Below are 22,841 nucleotides of genomic sequence, written 5' to 3'. Positions count from 1 at the left end.
AATTGGTTGATGCTTCAAACTTCTTCCCTTGGAAGGCCACATTGGATATTACTCTTGAGGAACATGATGTTCTTAAGTATGTTGAAGGAGAGATAGAAGAATCATATGAAAACTACAATGGTGCTATCAAAGTCAGATTCAAGAAAGGAGAAGTCAAGGCTAAAAAGACTATCCTTGACTCTCTTGGAGACCACCTCATCACTTATGTTGCCAACCTGAAGATATCCAAAGAAACGTATGACAAGTTGATTGGAATGTATCAAGTGAACAACTTGAGTCAAATTCTTGCCTTGAAGAATCAACTCAAGGATATTAAAATGAATAGAGAAGAGACCATTTAAGCGTACTTCATAAGGATATCAAAAATCAAAGATCAGTTGTCAACTTCTAGCGAAGCTGTTCCTAACAAAGAACTAGGGTTGATTACACTTGGAAGTCTTCCTTCTTCTTGGGAGACTTTTATTACTATCATCGGCAACAATGATAAGTTTCCCACATTTGATGAACTTCTGGGAAGGTGTGGTCAAGAAAAAGCCAGAATGATTTCCAGAAGGAGAATTCCCAAGCATGAGGAGGGAGAACCTACTTCCTTTGTTGTACAAGGCAAGAAGAAAAAAGGAAGAAGAGGAATTCACTATTTGAGAAAGCCTACTTCCAACAACTCCTCTCAATGGACCAGAGACTTGTCAAAAGTCCAATGCTACAATTCTCGCAAGCATGGCCATTATGCTCATGACCGTTCAGAAAACAAAAGGGCATCAAAATCCAACTTCAACAATCGTTCCAACAAATCTGATTACAGGAGAAGAAGAGAAGCTCCTTCTATTCGCAGAGGAAACTACCATTTCTCAAGGAACCAAAGGTATGATAATAATGCAGCTAAGACTCAATCAAAGTACTTTCTTGTTTTTTCTCTTTCCAGTTCATCTTCTGCAGATTCTTGTAATAGTTGGTTGGTTGATAGTGGTGCTTCAAGGCACTTTACTAGTTACAAAGAAGTACTCTCTAATCTGGTTGAGAGGGAGACAGATTTAAAGATCATTCTTGGAGATAGCTCTACATATCCCATAAAGGAATTTGGTTTCGTTTCTTTCTATCTAGATCAAGGTAAAACTTTGACTCTTCAAGAAGTTTTATATGTACCTGGTTTAAGGAAAAATCTTGTGTCCATATCAGCTTTAGAAAATAAAGAAATGAAAATTGCTTTTATAAATGGTAAGGTTCTCACTTGGCCATCAAGATCCGACATGAGAGATGCCCTCACTCTGGGATCTAGATGTGAAGGTATATACAAAATCAATGGAAGACCTATTCATGCACTAATCCATGACAGCAATTATCAAAGTGAACGTTGGCACCGAAGGTTCGCTCACTTGCACTATAAAGCATTACCTCATGTGAGAAAAATGGTTTCCAGAATTCCACAAATCAAATCTAATCATGATGGTGTTTGCTAAGGGTGCACAAGCGAAAAGCAAGTGAAGGGACCATTCCCTTCAAGCAAAAGCAGAACCAGTCTGGAATTACATCTTGTACATTCTGATTTATGTGGACCAATGCATATAACTTCTCTTGGTTGTTACTTGTATTATATTATCTTTGTGGATGATTTTTCTCACAAAACATGGATTTATTTTCTAAAAAATAGAAGTTAAGATTTTAACATGTTCAAAGATTAGAAAGCTTTAGTAGAAAAACAAACTAGAAAGTAGATCAAAATCTTCAGATCTAACAATGGAGGAGAGTTCACTTCCAGTGATTTCATTGACTTCTACAAAGAAGTTGTAATCAGAAAAGAGACCATTGTACCATATAACCCTGAACAAAACGGTGTGGCCAAGAGAAAGAATAGAACTATCATGGAAGCGGTCAAAGCTATGTTGCATGATCAAAAATTGCCAAAGTTTCTATGGGGAGAAGTTGTGAACACAGTTGCCTATGTCCAAAATAGATCTCATCACTGTGCTCTAAACAACAACACTCTTGAAGAAGTCTTCACTGGCGAAAACACAAAGTTGGGCACCTGAGGATCTTTGGTTGTCCTGTCTACTTCCATGTCCTAAAAGAGAAAAGGAACAAGCTAGAAACCCAAGTTAAGAAAAGTATGTTTGTTGGTTATTGTGAGAATTCTAAAGCTTACAGAATATACATACCTAGTCAAAGAAATATAGAATTTAGCAGGGATGTAACATTTGATGAAGATGCAGCTCTTGGAAAAGCAAGAGACACTCCTCTTCCTCCTGCTAATGTTGATAGTCAAGATGATGTATTTGAAATACAAGAAGATCCTGAAGCTAAAATTGATCTTGTTGATGAACCCATGGAGCCCATGGATCCTTTGGATCCTCCTCCATGTGATCCTCCTTCTAAAAGGAGACCTTTATGGCTTCGTGACACTCTTCAAGATGTTGATAAACATGTTGCCCCCAAAGGAACTTTCAGAGAAAGCAAGAAACCTTGTCGGTTCCAAGGATATGTTGTAGCCATGAGCAACATTATTCAAGTTGAATCATGCACTTTTGAAGAAGTTGTAAAGGCCCAAGTGTGGAAAGATGCAATGGTTGAAGAATATGAATCCATCATTCATAATGATGTATGGGAAGTGGTTCCAAGACCCCAAGGTAAATCTATTGTATCTTCTAAATGGTTGTATAAAATTAAACATGGTGTTGATGGCAGTGTTGAAAAATATAAAGCTAGATTTGTGGCTAGAGGTTTCTCTCAAAAGGAGAGAATACACTATGACGAAATTGTTGCACCTGTTTCCCATTACACCACCATCTGATCTATTGTAGCTCTAGCTACTAGCCAAGGATGGTCTCTGTTAAAACTAGGTAGCATCAAGACAAATTTCTTCCAAGGGAAACCCTAAGCCCCATATGAAGCCCATCTCGCCAAAGGAAGGATATTATTAAATAAAATTAATTTGGGCAAATATTTATAAGAAGGTTTATTAAATAATATGGGCAAAATTCAAAATTTGAAATTTGAGGATTTTCCCTCCATGATTTAAAGATGGCTTCTAAATTGTAAAGGTTACAACTAGCACAAATTAATATAAATATGGATGGTTGAGAGCTCACTAAAGATCATCGAATTATGATCGGAGATCTGTCTAAGGATCGCATTCTCACTACAGGCCTCTGCAATTGTTGGTCTCACAAATGTGCTTATAGTCTCTCTCGCTCAGGTTTGATCTCTCACTTCAGAATAATCTCGCACGACTACAATGGTATCATCATTATTGGTTCATCATAGAGATTTGTATGCATCATTGCAAAGGTTGTTATATTATGGTTCATCACAGAGATCTGTCTGAGATCTGTGCCATCTCACATTCTCTACAGGACTATATGTTCGTTCTATTGTTATGAGACTCTCTACAGAACTATACTCTATTGCAGTCCCTATGATCTCTCGCTACAGGCCTTTACATTGATCTCGTCTTTCACTCACGCACGATTGTTCTCTCGCATTAATCAGTCTCGCTTTATCTCACAACTTTGACTGTGACATAGCAAACATGGAAGACATACCATGTATGGTTATGGCAGATCACGTATATTTGACATAGCAGACCTTATATTTGACACGGCAAACATATCATGTATGGTCATGGCAGATCACAGATATTTGACATTGCAGACATATCATGTATGGTCATGGCAGATCACATATATTTGACATAACAGACATGGCAGACATATCATGTATGGTTATGGAAAATCACATATATTTGACATAGCAGACCTTATATTTGACATGGCAGACACTTCATGTATTTGACATGGCAGTTTGGATAATTAACTTTGATACGCAGTGTTGTCATAATAGTGACTTTGATTCTGATTTGCATTAATACCATATCGTTGTTAATTACATGGCTTTGAGGACAGTATACATATATATATATATATGGAAGATTTGTGTGGTTATTGAGTTAGTTCCTTTATGTCAGTACTTTTAGTAAAGGAATTAAGCCCTAATAGATCAGTTAGGGGTGCTAATCTGTGACACGTGTACAGTGACCTATTGTGACCAATGGCAGGTTCATGATAATCAATGTATAATAGTGTGAGCATCTGATGGTGTTCAGTATCATGACTGACAGTGAAGACAGTATTACTATGATTCAGTGATGTCAAATGTGTTTGCAGCGCTCTTGGATTAGTTTCGTTTAGTTTACAAACGAAGTTATGAACTGACCCTAGATGGCCCTAGGAAGCCTGATGTAATATCTCGTGATGGATGTACTATGTATCTGTACAGATTGGAGTGGTTGTTGATAGTTGAGGCATCTCCTCCTCTGTTGATGTCTGTTGATGACCTGTGGCACCTCATGATTAAAAAAGGACTTGGAACAGTGATTCTGCATTTCTTCTGTAAACTCTCGGTGATAGGATCAAGAGGGAGTTGAACTCTTTCTTCAACCCTCGTTAAAGATGAGTATCTTCTAGACCTATTTCTTTATGACACCGCTCTTGTTTAGGTTTATCATTTTGATTGTTGTTCATGCATAAATATTTGAGTATTTGAATACATCTATCTCTCTCATGAAGATGTGATAAGCAGATCCTTCTTGAGCATCATCTGAATGCTAAATGATATAGAAAAAGAGAGCTACTGCAGGAAGAGAAAAGTTGGTGCAGGAAAAGGGAAGTTGGAACAGATATGCAAAGTTGATAAAGCAGCTATAGTATGCAATTGCAAACAAGTGCTACAAATTGTTAACGGTATCTAAATATTACAAGGCATGTTTAGAAGATTGTTACAGTGTTTTAATGGCAAGTGAAGACCTGAGGTATTGATCCATACAATACTATTGAGTAATGCATGCACATACATAAGTAAATTATATTCCTGGTACATGTTTAAAGATAAAGAAAGGCCAAGGGCATTGATTTTGATATATGGTAACTTGATACTATTGTCAATGCTTGTAATGAATACGGTAACCCTGATGGCATTAGTATGGTTGTAAGATTGATAATCAAGATTCACTTAATAAGCTGTGATGTCCTAACAAATGTGACAATGTGACAAATGGATACTCTGACTTCATGATAAGACTCTGATGAAATATTTGTATAATGTGATAATGTAGTGATGAAGTGAATTAACCTCTAATGACATGTTCATATGTGACATTGAACCAGCTAGTGATAACTTGTCATGATTGTGATGTATATATGTATGAGAACCAGGTATAGTTTGACTTTGTGATCTAACAGTTTTGTTGATACATGACATATGTTAGACAGGTTGATGCTTTCAGTGATGATTCGTGAAGAAGATTCCCATTCAGAGGGGGAAATTCTTGACGAGATCCCAGCACCTACTATTTATTTGTGATGGATGATTAGAAGTCCCATGATTGCAGAATGAAACAAAGAACATCTAATGTTATTTTTTATTATTGAGCTAACAATTCTTTGTTGACAGGACTGGTTTACCCCATGCAGTATCATGTTCCACCTCTCATATAGAAGTGTTGTTATGACATGCTGGATTGCATTAATAATTTATTGTTACTGATGGATCCTTGTATGCACTCTGAGTTAGACAGAGTATGGTCATAGCTGGGACAAAGACATAATGTTGTTGTATGAGACAAGCTTAGGCTTGCAATTGTTGCCTCCCTGCATGAGAGGGAGAAAAGATGAATATGGTATTCCTTTCTTTACCTTATATATTTTCTCTAATGTTTGATGTCCTATATGAACAAGAAAATAGAGAATTGTTGCTCTTGGTAATGTATGAGGTAGTGTGATTGAACACTTCAGTAAGTTGTTTGAGCTGGCACCGGATACGAGCACTTTGATATGTTTTTGATCTCCAAAGAGCAGCACAGATTGATGGATGTGACCATCCCGGGTAAGGGTCTGGGTTGATTGAGGACACCGAGCTAGCTCTTCCCCCCTATCTGAGCTCCCAGGGTGGGGAATGGAGCTGGTAGGCTCTTGGGGATGAGAGACCTCTGACCGATAGGGTGTATAGAGATTTGGGATCTCCCCTAGTTAGAGTATGCCCCAGTTAGCATCTTGCCCACTTTGTGGGATAACCTCCCCATCTGGCCAATGGGATGAGGGACTTGGGATAGAGTGTGATCCCTACCCCTTGCAGTAGGTGGATCTTGCCCAAGTTGGTGGATGCAGGTGTTCTACCATCTGACTCTCAAGGGTCAAGATGGGAAGATCAGGGACAATAGGGTAGAGTGTGATCCTTACCTTTGGTAAGTTGATCTCACCTATTGTCAAGGACTTTGGGATAGAGTGTGATCCCTATGCATTGGGGTAGGTCTAATCTCGCCCATTGTATTTGGATATAGGGTGGTAGCCGGATGCTCCCCTATATGAGATAACTTGGGGTGAGAGTGTCCCATAGGACCTTCCCCATTATCACAGACATGAGGTGGGAGTGCCCCATAGGACCTTCCCAATTGTCGCATACATGAGGTGAGAATGTCCCATAGGACCTTCCTCGATGTCATTGGATTCCGGGTGGTAGCATTGGTTCGCTGAGGATGAGTTTTCCGAGTTGTGGCATTGGTTCCCCGTTGGTAGATATTTTGAGTTGAGTTGGGCTCCCCGATATGGTTCCAGGTTGAGTAGGGCTCCCTAATATTGTTCTGGATTGAGCTAGGCTCTCTGATGTTGATGTGGGTTGAATTCGACTCACCTATAATGTCACATTCCTCTTCACACTCGAGATTGTTTATCAAATGTGGACAAGCAAAGATGAGTCAAGATGAGATATGACTTGATGAAAATAATGATTCTATTTCACATGACCGTATTGATTATTGGATATAGGATGGAAGTTGAATGCTTCCCTATGACAATGGTGTAGGTTGAGATGGACTCCCCTATGATGATTCTTCTTCTTTTATTAGATCGAGATTGTTCAGCTTATGATCAAAGGACGAGATGTGATGAAATGGATGTTTTGTTGATATAGCTGAGATAAAGGTCACGTGATTTGACCTAAAGATAGGAGGACAGATCTCCCCTACCATTGGTTATGGATTCCTCTTCTTTTGGGTATTATTGATGATACTTATGTCTGTCTCTTGTATCCACACTCGAGATACGTCTTGATGCAACTATGATAAGATGAGGCCTATGATGCAGAAGGAAATTTCTCCCTCACTGAGAGGGAGTGTTAAAATGGGCAGCGTCGGGAAAAATTTCCCCCAAGGGAATCCCTAATCCCCATATGAAGCCCATCTCGCCAAAGGAACAATTATTAGATAAAATTATTTTGGGCAAATATTTACAAGAAGGTATATTAAATAATATGGGCAAAATTAAGAATTTGAAATTTGAGGATTTTCCCTCCATGATTTAAAGTCAGCTTCTAAATTGTAAAGGTTTACGACTGGCATAAATTAATATAAATATGGATGGTTGAGAGCTCACTAAAGATCATCAAATTATGATAGGAGATCTGTCTAAGGATCGCATTCTCACTATAGGCCTCTCCAATTTTTGGTCTCGCAAATGTTTTTATAGTCTCTCTCGCTCAGGTTTGATCTCTCGCTTCAGAGTAATCTCGCATGACTATAATGGTATCATCATTATTGGTTCATCGCAGAGATTTGTAGGCATCATCGCAAAGGTTGTTATATTATGGTTCATCGCAGAGATTTGTCCAAGTTTTGTGCCATCTCGCATTCTCTACAGGACTATACCTTCGCTCCACTGTTATGAGACTCTCTACAGAACTATACTCTGCTACAGTCGCTATGATCTCTCGCTATAGGCCTTTACATTGCTCTCATCTTTCACTCGCGCTAGATTGTTCTCTCGCATTAATCAATATCGCTTTATCTCACAACTTTGACATAACAGACATGGCAAACATATCATGTATGGTTATGGCAGATCACATATATTTGACATGGCAAACATATCATGTATGATCATGGCAAATCACATATATTTGACATAGCAGACCTTATATTTGACATGGTAGACATATCATGTATGGTCATGGCAAATCAAATATATTTGACATGGCAAACATATCATGTATGGTCATGGAAGATCACATATATTTGACATAACAGAGATGGCAGACATATCATGTATGGTTATGGTTGATCACATATATTTGACATATCAGATCTTATATTTGACATGGCAGACACTTCATTTATTTGACATTGCAATGTGGATAATTAACTTTGATGCACAGTGTTGTCATAATAGTGACTTTGGTTCTGATTTACATTAATATCATGTCGTTGTTAATTACATGGCTTTGAGGACAGTATACATATATATATATATATATATGGAAGAGTTGTGTGGTTATTGAGTTAGTTCCTTTATGTCAGTACTTTTACTAAAGGAATCAAACCCTAATAGATCAGTTAGGGTTTGCTAATCTGTGACACATGTATAGTGAGCATGTTATAGTGACCTATTATGACCAATGGCAGGTTCATGATAATTAATGTATAACAGTGCGAGCATCTGATGGTGTTCATTATCATGACTAACAATGAAGACGGTATTATTATGATTCGGTGATGTCAAATATGTTTGCAGCTCTCTTGGATTAGTTTCGTTTAGTTCACTAACAAAGTTGTGAACTGGCCCTAGATGGCCCTAGGAGGCCTGATTTAATATCTCATGATGGATGTACTTTTATCACTGTTGGACACCTAATCCTCAATGGGTTAGTGTGGAAGTTGAATAGACTAAGTAGTCCAAGAGACCTTGGGATGTGAAACCCAACGGTCACAACAATGTACTATAAATGTATATCAGTTCTTAATAAAAATTGTACTGCATGTTTTATCTTTCATATTTTCTCTTGCTGCCCATGTGCGTTTAACATGGTATCAGAGCGGGCGAATTCTGGCCCTGCTCATATTTGAGTCACTGTTTACTTGTGGCCTTTTGTTGTGTTTCTCTGACCTATGCAGTGACCATTAATGTTATGTGGGTCGTGAACTCTCTGTGCAGTGATATTGCTAGTTGATTAATTCATGCGCTGGTGTTGAAGGCCGTGCAAAAAAACGTTGAGAGTTAAGAGTCCTGGCGTGTTGGCTCTGCCATCCCTGACATTCCTGACCTTTGAAATCTGTAGGTCTCTATTTTTGGTCTCTGGCTTCCCGTCTGTCTATAAAACGTTTGCTCTCTGAACATACATTGAATTAGAGCCTGGGCGCCCAAAGCCTGTCAGCGCTACTCATCCTCACTGGATTAAAAGTTGTCAGACCTGTCACTCTATCATTGTTTTAAACTCTAACGCTCCACTGCTAGTGACTGAGACCCATTTCGTTGTTCTGGACCTGCATTGTTATCACAGCAGTCTGCAATAAATAAATGTGTTGAACGCTGCCCAGAATGGTAGCAGAGCCGTTTGATGAACGCCCGTTTGATGAACGCCATAACGTTTTCTGCCATTACCTATGAACGCTGAACGCCATAACGTTTTCTGCCATTACCTATGAACGCTGAACGTCATAACGTTTTCTGCCATTACCTCTGAACGCTGAACGCCATAACGTTTTCTACCATTACCTATGAAAGCTGAACGCCATAACGTTTTCTGCCATTACCTATGCTCTGCTCTATACAGGCCTTCCCACTGTTACGCTGCCCATATATGCGTATTACCACTTTGACAAGCCTTGCATACATTGAACAGCTGCAGAGAAGGGTGCGTATTACAGTATGGTGAACCTAACGTAAAGCAAGAAGACTGTATGTGGTGATTGTTGGAGTATGCATTCAATCTTGTCGGTGATTGTTGGACGCCTGGACGCTGTCACATGAATGTTTGTTGGAGCGGAATGTTAGAGATTCTTCGAACAGAGGCCAGATGTATTTGGTGGAACGTTGAGCAGCAATAGGCAGTTTCTTCCATGGGCACGATAAGTTCGTCTCCGCTGTTTTTGACCCTGATTTACTTGTATGTGTGAAATATATAGTGCATCCACAGCTTGATATTTCACGCTTGACGTGAAAGGATTGGGCATCCCGTACCACAGATTAATTTGCTTTCATGTTGTTGGATTGATTTGCTTCACGCTGTTGATGTAAGATTCGTCATACTGGTATATTAGCCTCTTTGTACTCCTACACAGCTTTGTGGGAAGAGTACTTGAATTTAATTTCTGGTCCAAGCTCACTTAGCATTTTTGCGTGCCATTGAAAAGTAAGTGTTGAATCTAATCTCACCACCAATACACCATATCACATAAATCCCAGTACTGATTCCAGCCCCATATTTCACGTCCTCCTGGAAAACTCTCAATAATTTCTCATCGGAGGGGAAGCTCACCAGCCTCCCATTCCAGCAATGCAAGCATAACATATCCACAGTTGATTGCCAGCCTTCAGGTCCCGCTGGCGGCATGCTTGTATTTGTCAGCGGCAGCCTGCAGTTGCCCGGGGAACAACATCAGCTGAAGTTCAGTCAGGTTGATGGCGTGATTCTCACAGACTACTAATCACAATTTCAGGGATGGAGCTATAGTGAATGATCATTTCAGGTGTTGTTTAGACTTGTTTGAAAAAGAGAAACTGTTGGGGAAACTTATTGGTTACATGTAGTAATTTACTGTCACAAACTTATGGTGCACAACTAACTATTGAGCTGTTGCAAGAGGATTCAATACATTGCACTCCAGATTCTTGCCAATATATGTTTCATTTGATGCCTACGCCAGCAGGAAGCTACTATGTTTTTAATGATATATTCCGGCTAAATTATGCATAACTATGTTGATTAGTCTACTTTGGGGAATAAGTTTTTTTGGATGGCAGTTTGATAAACAGCAGGATTAGGTTTGGAAGAATTTTTGGTTGAAAGTTCTACTAGAATGGATGGATTATGGATTCTTTTTGTCATTGTAATGGGCGAACACGTTTTTCACCAGTCATGATATTGTGAAGGTTGTAAACTGAATGGAACTTGTCTTTAGTTACATTGATTAAATTTACCAGGGGAAGCTATTGATTAAATTTACCAGGGGAAGCTATTTATGATTATTCTCAGGTATTACCATTAAAAAAAAAAAAAGAGAAAAGTGATAACGTCCATGGGCTTCTTTATGGCTGATCTTTAAAGACGAAGAACCCTTCAAATTGATCTTAGTGCACTAAGCCAAGTATCTGATTGTTGCTCATGATAGCGCTAATGGCTACTAAACTTTGATTCCTTGAATCCTTGCGGTCTTTATCCCAAACTTTTATACTTGAGAGATGACATTGAGATTAATTTGTATAAGGTATTTTCTGTGGTTGTTTGGGAAAAGTTCTAGTTAAAAGAGGTCGTGTTTCCACCTGTGTAAATTATTGGTTGAGAATCTTTCTAGTTGAGTCTAATCAATAGTGCAGAAAGGGGCTAATTCCCTTTAGTCTCTTTGTTGTACGAATCACCCTTGTTATGCGTCGAAGGTTCCAACTGTTGTGTTCACACCAATATTCAATCCAAGTTCCAAGCAAGTTTGCAGTTGTTGTTGCCCCAGTTGTGGTATTAAAACTCATTATAGTGCATTCGACTGCTGCATAAAGAGTTTGGTGGGCTGATTGTAATCTTTTATGTTGCACACTGATCATTTGCTGACATTTATAAAGGATATTGTTGTGTACTGTGAGTAGATATTACTTTTCTGCATTGAGTAGTAGTTGTGATCAGTTTTTAAGGTGTAAATCAGACATTGAAGAAAAAATGGCCAGAATCAGTGAAGTATTACAAGTCCTCAAAACTCTGATATTATCTACTGTTGATGACACATTACAAATCAGCATAGGATCTCTCTCTGAAATTCAGACATGTCTACAATATGCACAAGAGAAAATTGATTTTTTGCAGCTTGAAACACAGCTACAGCAAGAAGAATTAAAACGAAGGAGTCATTCTGAACCTGTTTCTGTTCAGAACAATGAAGCAGACTCCCATAAACAGCAAGTCAATATTGTTCAAGTTCATTCAGATCCAGTACCCAATAAAGCAGCAATTGTACATGCAGATGCAAAAACTCAGTCTGCACTTCCCAAGCCCATCATCAGACCTTGGGAACAGCTTGTCCACAACAAGCACAGAACTGGTCTTGGATATGACAAGGACTTGTCCTTTCATATTCCAGACTACTCAAAGCCCATTCAGTTTCAGAGTGCTGGATTCATTCATGACAGTTCACTTGCTCCTCATGACAGTTCACCTCCAGCTGTTCCAGATTCTGCCCCTCTTCCACAGCAACAACAACAACAACAGATCGTGAAATGCCAACACTGTGATCGAGTTGGCCATTTGAAAGATCACTGTTTTGATCTTCATCCATGTAAGCACTGTCATAAAACCAGTCATTCTTCACACAGATGCTTCAGAAACAAACATTCTGCAAGAACAAAGATTCATCTTGGATGGATCGCTTCTTGGCAATGGGCATCAACAGCCAAGAAGATATTCCAAACACATGTCAGAACTTGTTCCAGAGTATTGAACAGTCTTGCAACTGAGTTTTCTCTATCTTCTCACCTTGTATTTGACAGGGGGGGAAATGATGGTCATCTACCAGCTTCAAAGTCACATCAAGCGAGTCAGAGCCACAACCTGCCACACCAGTTTCAAAGTTGTAGCCAGAGACAAAGATGCCCCTGAACATGCCTTCAGTTGGCAATCTAGGACACTTCCTCTAGCAGAAGACTTCAGCTTCTTGCCAGTTTTGGAAGAATTCCAGGAACAAAATTGAGAACACTTCCTCTAGCAGAAGACTCCAGCTTCTTGCCAGTTTTGGAAGAGTTCCAAGAATTGCATTAAGCATTCCAGAGTTGTTGGTCATCCTTAAACCATCACAGGTTGAGACTTCCCTTTTTTAGGTTGAAGTTTTCCCTTTTATGTGAGGTGAGGCCTCCCTTTCATGGTTGAAGGTTTCCCTCTTTAAAACAATAGGATCACTTCCTCTAGCAGAAGACTCCAGCTTCTTGCCAGTTTTGGAAGAGTTCCGGGAACTGCACTAAGTGTTCCAGTGTTGGTGGTCATCCTTAAACCACTGCCCTTTATACCAACATTTCATAGAGCACATTCAGCTTAGTGCTGCCATGCATTTTTTGCACATTTTGTATTACAGCTCTCTTCTTGGACTCATACATAACCCTTCGGATTAAGGGGGGGAATGTTGGACACTTAATCCTCAATGGGTTAGTGTGGAAGCTAAATAGACTAAGTAGTCCAAGAGACCTTGGGATGTGAAACCCAACGGTCACAACAATGTACTATAAATGTATATCAATTCTTAATAAAAATTGTACTGCATGTTTTATCTTTCATATTTTCTCTTGCTGCCCATGTGTGTTTAACAATCACAGCTGAACAATTGACGAAATCTAATAAAAGAAGAAGAAGAATTCCACATTTCCCCCTTATGGGGTTTTGCCCTAGTCTCCGACCAATCCTGGTGTTTTTATATGTGCATGTTTTTCTTCCTTTGTTTCTTTATGTTCAATTGCAGTATTGACGTTATTGTTCTTTCTACGCAATTGCTATTATGATGTTATAATGTTGTGGGGTGAATTATATGTGTAAAAGACGTAATGCAATTGTCAAAAGCAAAGAACAATACAACCCTAAGGAAAATTAACGGTCTCTTCACCAAATGGATGTGAAGACTGCTTTTCTACATGGCTTCCTTAAAGAAAAAGTGTTTGTGGAGCAACCACAAGGCTTTGAAGTACATGATCCAAAAACTCGTGTGTGGGCTGAAGAAAACCCTTTATGGTTTGAAACAAGTTCCAAGAGCTTGGTATGCTCGCATAGATAACTTCTTGATGAAGATTGGTTTTACTAGAAGCAATGCAGATCCAAATATTTACTTTTAAGACAATCCAAGATATGCCTTTGATTTTGGTATTGTATGTTGATGATTTATTTCTGACCGGTAGTGAACCTCTTATTCTCCAATGTAAGAGGGAGTTTGCTTCTGAAATTTGAAATGAAAGATTTTGGTTTGATGCAATACTTTCTAGGCCCAAAGATATGGCAATGTTGTCACTCAAATTGTACACTAGAATGCGACAATGCTCAGGACGGGGATTGTCACTCTGATCTCGGCCCTCTCTATTTAAGTTGTTCCCCTACAACAAGCTAAGGGGGTTAGTCCCTAGACTGAGATAATGAGTTTGGGAGACACAGTTGAATGGCCTAGCGACTTGGTTAAGGATAACTAGAAAGTTTAATTATTTATCACCACTTAATTAAATTTATTGAATTTATTAATTAAAGACCAATGCCTTTACAAATTATTTACTTGCTCAATATAGATTAAAATCCAAGTTACCGGATGAACAGTGGTTGCAAGATGCAAATGAAGTGCAAGTCCTAGAACTAGGTGAGATGCAGCCTCTTGGCTAATTTTACTTAAATGCCCTATCTAGGTGAATCCTTTCTCTCAACTGTTTTGAAGTTAGTCTAAAATGTAGGTTGTAGAGAGAAGCCCACAAGAAGAAGGCTATGGCTTCATTAACGATACCTCTCATGAGGTTCTAACCACCCAAGTGCCTCAATTCCTACAAGGGATTGTCCACAAGAGAACTGCAAGGTCACCTGTGTTAACCACAAATGAGGGTCTATACTTCGCAAGTTGGGTGAGAAAGGTGTTCCTATCCTCTTACAACCAAGCTTATGCTTGGAGGTATATTTTATAGATGCACCTCTAATCCTAGAATGATATGCAAGATATGAGTGATGGCTTTAAGTGAGATTATTAAATGATTTTTAAGTACTTCAAGTTAAATTACTTAAGATTCAATGCTTATGATGTTCAACACAAGAGCATAAATGAAGTACTTAGAGAACAATTACAAGGATAATCTCAACTAAAGCAATGTGCCAATCAACCACTTGATTTTCCAATTAAAGCACTTCAAAATAAACCAATTCAAGATTTATCCAATGAGCTAACAATCCCAGTAAGTTACTTTAGATATTCAATATGATAGCAATTAGGTTAAGCACTTAAGATATGATGCCCAACTTGAATTATTCCACTAGCTCAACTAACAAGATATCAACCACAATGATTATCCAAGATTACTAATTATTCCAATTAGGATCCACAACGAAATCAATGCTTATTGTGAGAGCAAAAAGTGTTGAAAAATCAAAAAGGCAGAAATATTTTCTTATATAGATAATTACTTGTGATTCTTTCTATTTATGTTCTTTTATCTTTTAGTTCATCAAGCAATTACCAAAACAATAGCACAAGGACAACAGATGTAGGTAGACAGCGAGGCAAAATTCCCTATCTAGGGGAAAACTAAGTCAGCAATTCTTCCTTCAATAGTTTCTCGAGATAATCCAAGACTCTTGACCTAAACAAAGACTTCCTCCACACCAAGTCAGCCCTCAATTCTTCTTGCAGATGATGACCCTTCAAAAGCAACTTCGACCTAGCAGCATCAACTTGCAGTAGCAGCTTCGACACGATAGCAGTAGCAGCAGCAGCTTCGACCCGATAGCAGTAGCAGCAACAGCTTCGACCCGATAGCAGTAGCAGTAGCAACTTCGATCAGATAAAGAAAACTTCAATCTCCCTTGATACTCCTCAGAAGTGAGAGAGAGATGGCCCAAAATTTCAATCTTGGTGTCTTTTATCTTCCTCCAAAAACTCGCACTCCTTTTCAGCCTCCTTCCAACTCTTTTCCAACTTCGCACTTCCCAGATTCCAGCTTCAGGATATCGAACTATGGTGAGAATGAATTGCTTCAAATGAATTCGAACTGCCTTGTATATATAGCCTTCCACTGAGGTCGAATTACCCTTCTTGAGGCCGACTTGGTGTGGAGATGACATAATTCATTTTTGACTCAAAAATAATTCTTTTTACATGATTCAAAAGCCCAAAAAAGGTCTCTTTAAATGTACAATGACTCTATTGACTTAGAATAAATCCTAGAAGTCCTCAATGGGGACTTTGACCTAAAACATGATGACCCAAGCATGAAACTCATGCTTTAATAAGTCACAATAATAATAATAAAATTTATTTTCATTCTTTTTCATAAGTACATTTTATTATGACTCAAATACAATTATGCATACCAAACCTAGTTACATATTTCAACATAAAGGAGATTGCTAACAGTGATTTTTGTGATTAGAGAACATCAACCATCAATGACTCAAATGCAATTATATGTTATGCAACATAAATTGGAGATCCTTCACCACTTAGATCAACACAATATGAGATGCAAATGATCTAAAACAAGGGAGACAAAGCCCTTTAAGGCTAGAAATGAATTATTATGTTCGTAGAGCTTCTTTATGTGTTCTTTAACCACTGCTGCAAGTATATATCAGACATCAAAATGTTTATACTGGAACTCAGAAAATTATATCAGGCCTTCAAATTTACTTAGAAGAAACAAGCATTAGAGTTGATTTGCCATATTAGGTTGATGTGAAATGATTATAAGCTTATGTCAAAGTGTTTTTAAGCTTACTCAATGTGATTAGATTGGATTTATGACACTGTCACAAGAGTGCTTCAGATCTGATCATAAGGAGCAGAGAGGAGAAGAAATAGTAAGAAGGCAAACGCTTAGGCCAAAAGGCCTTGTGGATGGATAGATGAACTTGTTAAGTGTATTAGAGCTCCTTCAAACACCTGCAACACAAATATTAGCTCTGACAAACAATAAATCATCCCTCTTATGACTGAAGTTAGGGCTTCTAGGGCTGAATGACGGACTAATAAGACCTCAAGCCGTTGAATCCTTGATGACAAGTCTGCAAAACTAATTGTTAGCCTAGAATATCAATGGATCAATGGCAAAATAATCTAGTAATCAATCTTGAAACCCTTGCCAACTTACCATGAGCCTGCAACCACAGAGATTAGAGTCAAAAATCAAGTGCCAAACCCAAAAATAGGCTCAAAAGCGACTGCAGCTAGGGAGAAAATGCCCAGTAAGGGCTGCTTCCACCCCAAAAGAGCCCAATAGGTTTGCGACCTAGGAGAAAAACCCCTCCTAGAGGCTATGGCTGCCAAAGAAGAGGCCTCTAAGGCCTGCGGCAAGGGAAGCAAGCCTTTTTTAGGGATGCGGCTAGCAAAGGAAGCCCTCCAAGGGCTGCGACTAAGGGGATTTGGCCCAAATAGGGTTGCGGACAGGCCTAAAAGGCCTTATAACCCCTGCAGCTAGCCTCAAGAGGCTTCAATACCCCTCTAGGTCCTAGATTCGCCATCAAAACCCCAACAATTTGTCAAAAAAGGCTGAACGGCTTGCTCAAAGGGTTAGACACCCTCAAAACCCTAGCCGTCTAGGCTAGGTGGGGCTAATGGCTTCCCACAAATAAAATCTCTTCAAATCCATGAGTCAATGTACCTGCAAAAATGAGAAATAGAGAGCCAAGAACCTAATATATACAAAAAATCCCAAAAACCCCAAAACACCAATAGTTATACAAAATAAAAAATGGGAATTGTAAAATACAAGTGTTAGTGGGAAAATGATTTACAAATAATTACAAATATTTACAAAATAAAATTTGCTCTCATTAGCATATTAAACTTTATGGCACAAGTAACATAATTTTGGAAATAATGAGAGAATATTTTTTTAATTTTTTGCAAAGCCCTCTTGTATAAGTGTTTCGTTAGATCAAGACTTGGAGCCAAACAAGGGGATGATCCCCTCACAATCTATGAACTTGAAGGCCAAAGGCTAGAGCAACTTGTAACTCAATGCACTTCAAATAATAAATTACTAAACAAAAGGGGTTTGATTCGTGCAAGCAGGAGATACCTGCCAGACTTCACTAGATCTAGAATATTTACTCTCACCCAACACCTAAGGCAAGATACTTGTACCAATAGATGTTCCTACAACCAGCAATTAAAATAATAATCAACGTTATTGTTCAAAGCATATCAATAAAACATTTAGCACATACCACAGATCAGCAAATGAGAGACACCTTGAATTGAATCCCAAAGACTTTTTATTAAGTGCAAAGAAATTTCAGCAGAGCCCTGCTCAGTACATCAGATAATTGTTACGTCATCCAAAGATGCTATGAGTAACTTCATTGCTTCCTTATATAGAAAATGAGAAAAGAAAACCCCTCCAAATGGAAAATAACGGTTGGTTGGCTTGATCCTCGTCAAAATAATCTCATCCATTGATATTCAATTGAAATAACTTGATCTCCACAGTCAATTGGATTTTTGTTTTTTTATTTTCAGTAAAATTCGATTTTTTCTTAAAACTCCTTTTTCATTAATCCAAAAAATAATATTTTGGACTAATATCCTCAAAAAAATCACATTGACTTGACCACCAAAGTCCAAGGGGTCAATTTCTCTTAAAAAATCAATTTTTTCCTTGGTGGAGGACCTCCAAAATTTAATTCTTTTTTGACCCACGAATTTTTTATGATTTTCGACATGGAGAGAATTTAATTTCTCTCAAACTAATACTTTGACTCAAATTTAATTAATTTTCTAGCTAATTATTTTCTTTTTATTTTTGTCAGAAAAAATTAATTAAAAGACTAAAGAGGGAATTAATTATTTTTTCCACCCTCAAATACTTTAGCCATGGTGTCTAAATATGAGTAACCATGCGCTAAAATATTCTTTACAAGATGTTACAATTTAATTCAACCCTTAAAAAGGGAAATATGCAGTTGACATAGACCATCAAGACATTACCCAATTCTGTGACAAGACACATGATTTATGAAAATACATAGACTCGATAAACATTAGTACTCACCTAAGTCTCCACCCTAGCTTTAGGGTATATCTGGGAGAATAACTGTGTCAATTATCCGTGTTTACAAACACACATAATTTGGGGAGGTTAAAAACTCCCTAGGATGAAACCCTTTGAGAAGAATCATAGGCTTACATAAGTGTTGTTACATGGCTTAATAGTCATATTGGAATCATTTACAATAATTTTGCAAAATTTGGGTTTACAATGATGAAGCTGAAAGTCGAATGATGACAATGATTTGAAAATTTTTGATCCATTGCTTTTTATCCTGCTTCTTGGACTGTTGACACATGTGTGGTCAACATCTAGCTCTACTTGGGGACACGTTTCTTCAACGAAGGAATGTGAGAATCCAGAATCTTGTATCGAAGAAAACAAAGAAACATAAGGTAGATGTCCACTCTAGTCAAAATCATCATGTATACATCATCAAATACATAGATCATCTACTGGAATAGAAATCATATTCTAACATATGCAAGATAAAAACATAAAACATAAATGCATGAAATGAAAACTAACTAGTGACAGAAATTAAATTCTATCTAAGAGAGTAGGGTTAGAGAGACAATACAAAAGATGCCCTATGGCATCAGATGTCTTCCAAAAAGTGCATGTTAAGCATTTGTTGCTTCTCTGATATGCCATGCTAGATTCTAAATATGCTAGGACTTTGACTTATTTGAATATCATGTTGTTCCCAACCATCAAATGCATCAAATTTCTTCCTTTTTCTGTTATGCCTTTTACTTTTGTCTCTAGCAGGCGGTGACGTTGGTGATGATGTGAACGATGTACAACTTTCTAGTTGATCTAGAAATCGCTCATACAAAAAATTTAGAACATCCAAGACTTCTATGGCATGCACTTCTTCCTTTTCACAAACCTGCTTTGTCAAAGACGGTGGATCAATTTTGCAAGTATCAATCTAATTCCCACCATATTCGTTTAGCCATTTCTCAATGGAATTAATGACCTCGTCATAACAAGATGAAGTTTGCTTCAGCGGACTGGGAGGCTTATGATTTGGTGAAAGTTCTTTGTTCCTTTTATGTTCATCATCTGGTCTATGTTGAAATTCCTGCACCTGTGATCTTTCCATTTTGTCCAACCTATCCTGACTAGCAGCCATCTGGTTAAAATGTTCAACGTCAATAGAAGTGATTTCTTTGGCATGATTTTCATTCATGGCCCTTATTAACTGTGCTTGATTAGCCTCCATGGTATCTATCGCATTTTGAAATGTGATCATTTGATTATGTTGACGGTGCTAGACCCGCCAACATGTAAGGGGATCTCCCCGATAAGAAGTCCCAATTAGACCTCAGACCGTTTGGTGTAGGAGTCCCAGCAGTGGGTCGTATGGTAATGCCTTGACCGCGATTTTGCACAGAAGCAAGTAAGATAACCCTATTGGTAGCAAGGGTGTGACAGTTGTAGTGAGCCAAGGAAGGTGCACGAGAGGTTCTATGTTAGGGTCCCACCCTAACCCCCTTATTTATGTAGTAGGATTGAGTCATAGTTATAGTTAAGTAAAGAGTCAATAAAGCCCATATTAATAATTGTAAGTGGTTAACCCGCATTTAATGACGGGACCACAGTTAGTTGCAAATGGGCCATGGTATTAGATAGATGGTATTAATAAGAACCATGGTATTGCATGTATGAGTCATATATAAAGGATAGAGACTCCCTGCGAGGAGCATCGTGTCTTATTTTGTAATCGAGCTCTGCTCTATTGGAGGTTGCCCCCTCGAAGAGGCAAGTGAACATTGCTTTCTAAATAATAAAATACTTGCTGTTGTTTCCACTATTCTATGTTCTGGGTATATTTCTTCGCATATTCTGTATTCTGGTATCGTCTTGCAGGTTAAGAGCATAACAAGTGGTATCAGAGCACTTTCCAGGGCCGGTGGGATCTCCATTTCTTAGCAAAAAAAAATTTGGCTAGAGACGTGTTCTGATGTCTTTAAACCACGGGATCTGTCGTTGAGCGCATAAACCTACGGATTTGGGGAGGCATGCACGCAGGAAATACAAGAGGTGGTCACGCTTATTGGACTCCATTCAAGTAGTAGCGCATTAGACAGAACCGCGCACGGACTGTCTTCCAAGTACCCTCTGGGTATATCAGAAGCCCCCTAGCTCCTTTGAAACCTCGCCATAGATAAACCGTCAGCCGTCTTGCTGCTACAGTACACCGAGAACAACACTCGGAGAGATTACTCGCCCGTACGATAGGGTAGTCGGGTTGTATGGCTAAGGGTACGGTTGATCCTCCTTAGTTAGAGCCCTGAAACATTGGGCCGAGTACTACTGTCAGACCCTTATGTATATTGCGATCTGTAGCACCTGACACTCCTCGAGACCATAGTTCCCTTTTCTATCTCTGGATCACGCATAATCTCTGCCAGATCAGATCTAGCAAGTGGGGTTTGCAGCAGCAGCAAACATCAGTCCCGCAGTTCCGAATTAACAGAACAACCATTCAGATCTATTAGATCCATTAGATCCGCAGCAGCAATCTGTTCCGCCGCTCAGAGTTATCCGATCAGCCATTCAGATCTCTCAGATCCACCAGATCTTAGTGGTGTGGGATTCCTATACCGGGGCGTGATTTTCACAGGATTTTTGGCAGCATTGAGATTTTGGGGATTCGGCTACTACAGTGTTCCTAAGCAAGGAGTAAAACTCCGTTAGGAGTTTTCGGAGGACATTAAAGAGGCCATACAAGCCCATGTCCGACTGCACCACCCTCCCACATGGTTGGAGGCTTGCAGGGTAGCTCGTAACGTAGAACGTGCGTTAGCGGCCCAGTCCACTCGCCCAAATTTCACCGCCAAGGGTCGCCCCCCACAGACTCACAGCATAACTCAAACACTTAAGGTTCAAAAGGTGTCACCTGCAGAAATGGCAGAAAGAAGAAAGCAGGGATTATGTTACTACTGTGATGAAAAATACTCCCCAGGTCATAAATGCAAGGAGCCCAAATTCTTTCAAATTGATGCCACTGATTACAGCTCATCAGAGGAAGCCCCACCACTTGAGGAACCTGAGGAGGCAGAAGAGGACAACCAGAAGGACAATGTCCCTGACGAACCAATTATTTCGCTGCATGCTTTGGCAGGGATTTCTTCACCTCAAACTCTCAAGATCAGAGGTTTTATTAAGCATCGCCCAGTAGTAGTCTTGATTGATAGTGGAAGTACACATAATTTTATCCATCAAAGAGTTGCAGAAGCAGTGCATGTTTTGTACGAGCAGTTTCTAACTTCCAAGTCCAAATTGCAGATGGGGGAACAATGAAATGTGAAGGCCGCTGTGAAAATGTCAAACTTCAAATGGGGGATTATCAGTTGAAGACCCACATGTTTGCCATACACATGGGAGGGTGCGACATTGTCCTCGGTGCTGAATGGCTTCGCACACTTGGCCTAATCACAATGGATTTCCAGGAGTTATATATAAGCTTTAAGCAGAACAACTCCACACATACCCTCCACGGACTCCAGGTGGGAGCTCCCTCGATCATCAGCTCACATAGGATGGAAAAATTGTTAAAAAAGGGCCATCATGGAGTTATAGCTCAATTTAATGCCATCCAGGCCGTTGAACCCAACTCTCTGCCGATTCATCCTGAGATGCAACAGATTTTAAATAACCATCTGCCAGTCTTTGACAAGCCTCATGAGCTTCCACCCTCGAGAGGGGAACATGATCATAGCATCACCTTGGTCCCAGAGGCCCAACCACCAAATGTGCGCCCATACGGATATCCGTTCACCCAAAAGAATGAAATAGAAAAAATAATCAAGGAACTTTTGGAAGTAGGCGTCATTCGTCCCCGCATTAGTCCTTATTCATCACCGGTGGTCATGGTGCTCAAGAAAGATGGGGAATGGTGTATGTGTCCAGACTTCAGGGCCCTCAATAAGTTGACAGTCAAAGATAAATTTCCCATCCCGGTTGTTGATGATTTGCTGGATGAACTCAATGGGACTCAATTCTTCACTAAGCTGGATCTTCGCTCAGGCTACCACCAAATTCACATGAAGGAAGTCGACATTCCAAAGACTGCTTTCAGAAATCATGAAGGCC

At 39.1% G+C, this 22,841-nt stretch overlaps 1 protein-coding gene and 1 pseudogene across 2 annotated transcripts in view; one reads left to right on the top strand and one right to left on the bottom strand.

Annotated features, from left to right (window-relative positions):
- Positions 1-22,841, bottom strand: part of LOC149238107 (SNARE-associated protein-like protein) — a 136,242-nt gene that overhangs the window by 90,054 nt on the left and 23,347 nt on the right. The gene's annotated exons all lie outside the window — the stretch shown is intronic.
- LOC149238108 (nuclear transport factor 2B pseudogene) lies at positions 718-10,921 on the top strand (annotated as a pseudogene).

This window comes from Pinus tabuliformis, chromosome 8 (assembly GCF_031772625.1).
Source record: "Pinus tabuliformis cultivar Carrire ecotype Pingquan chromosome 8, CPIR1, whole genome shotgun sequence".
Lineage (NCBI taxonomy): Eukaryota > Viridiplantae > Streptophyta > Pinopsida > Pinales > Pinaceae > Pinus > Pinus tabuliformis.
This window is presented reverse-complemented; position numbering and strand designations above follow the sequence as displayed.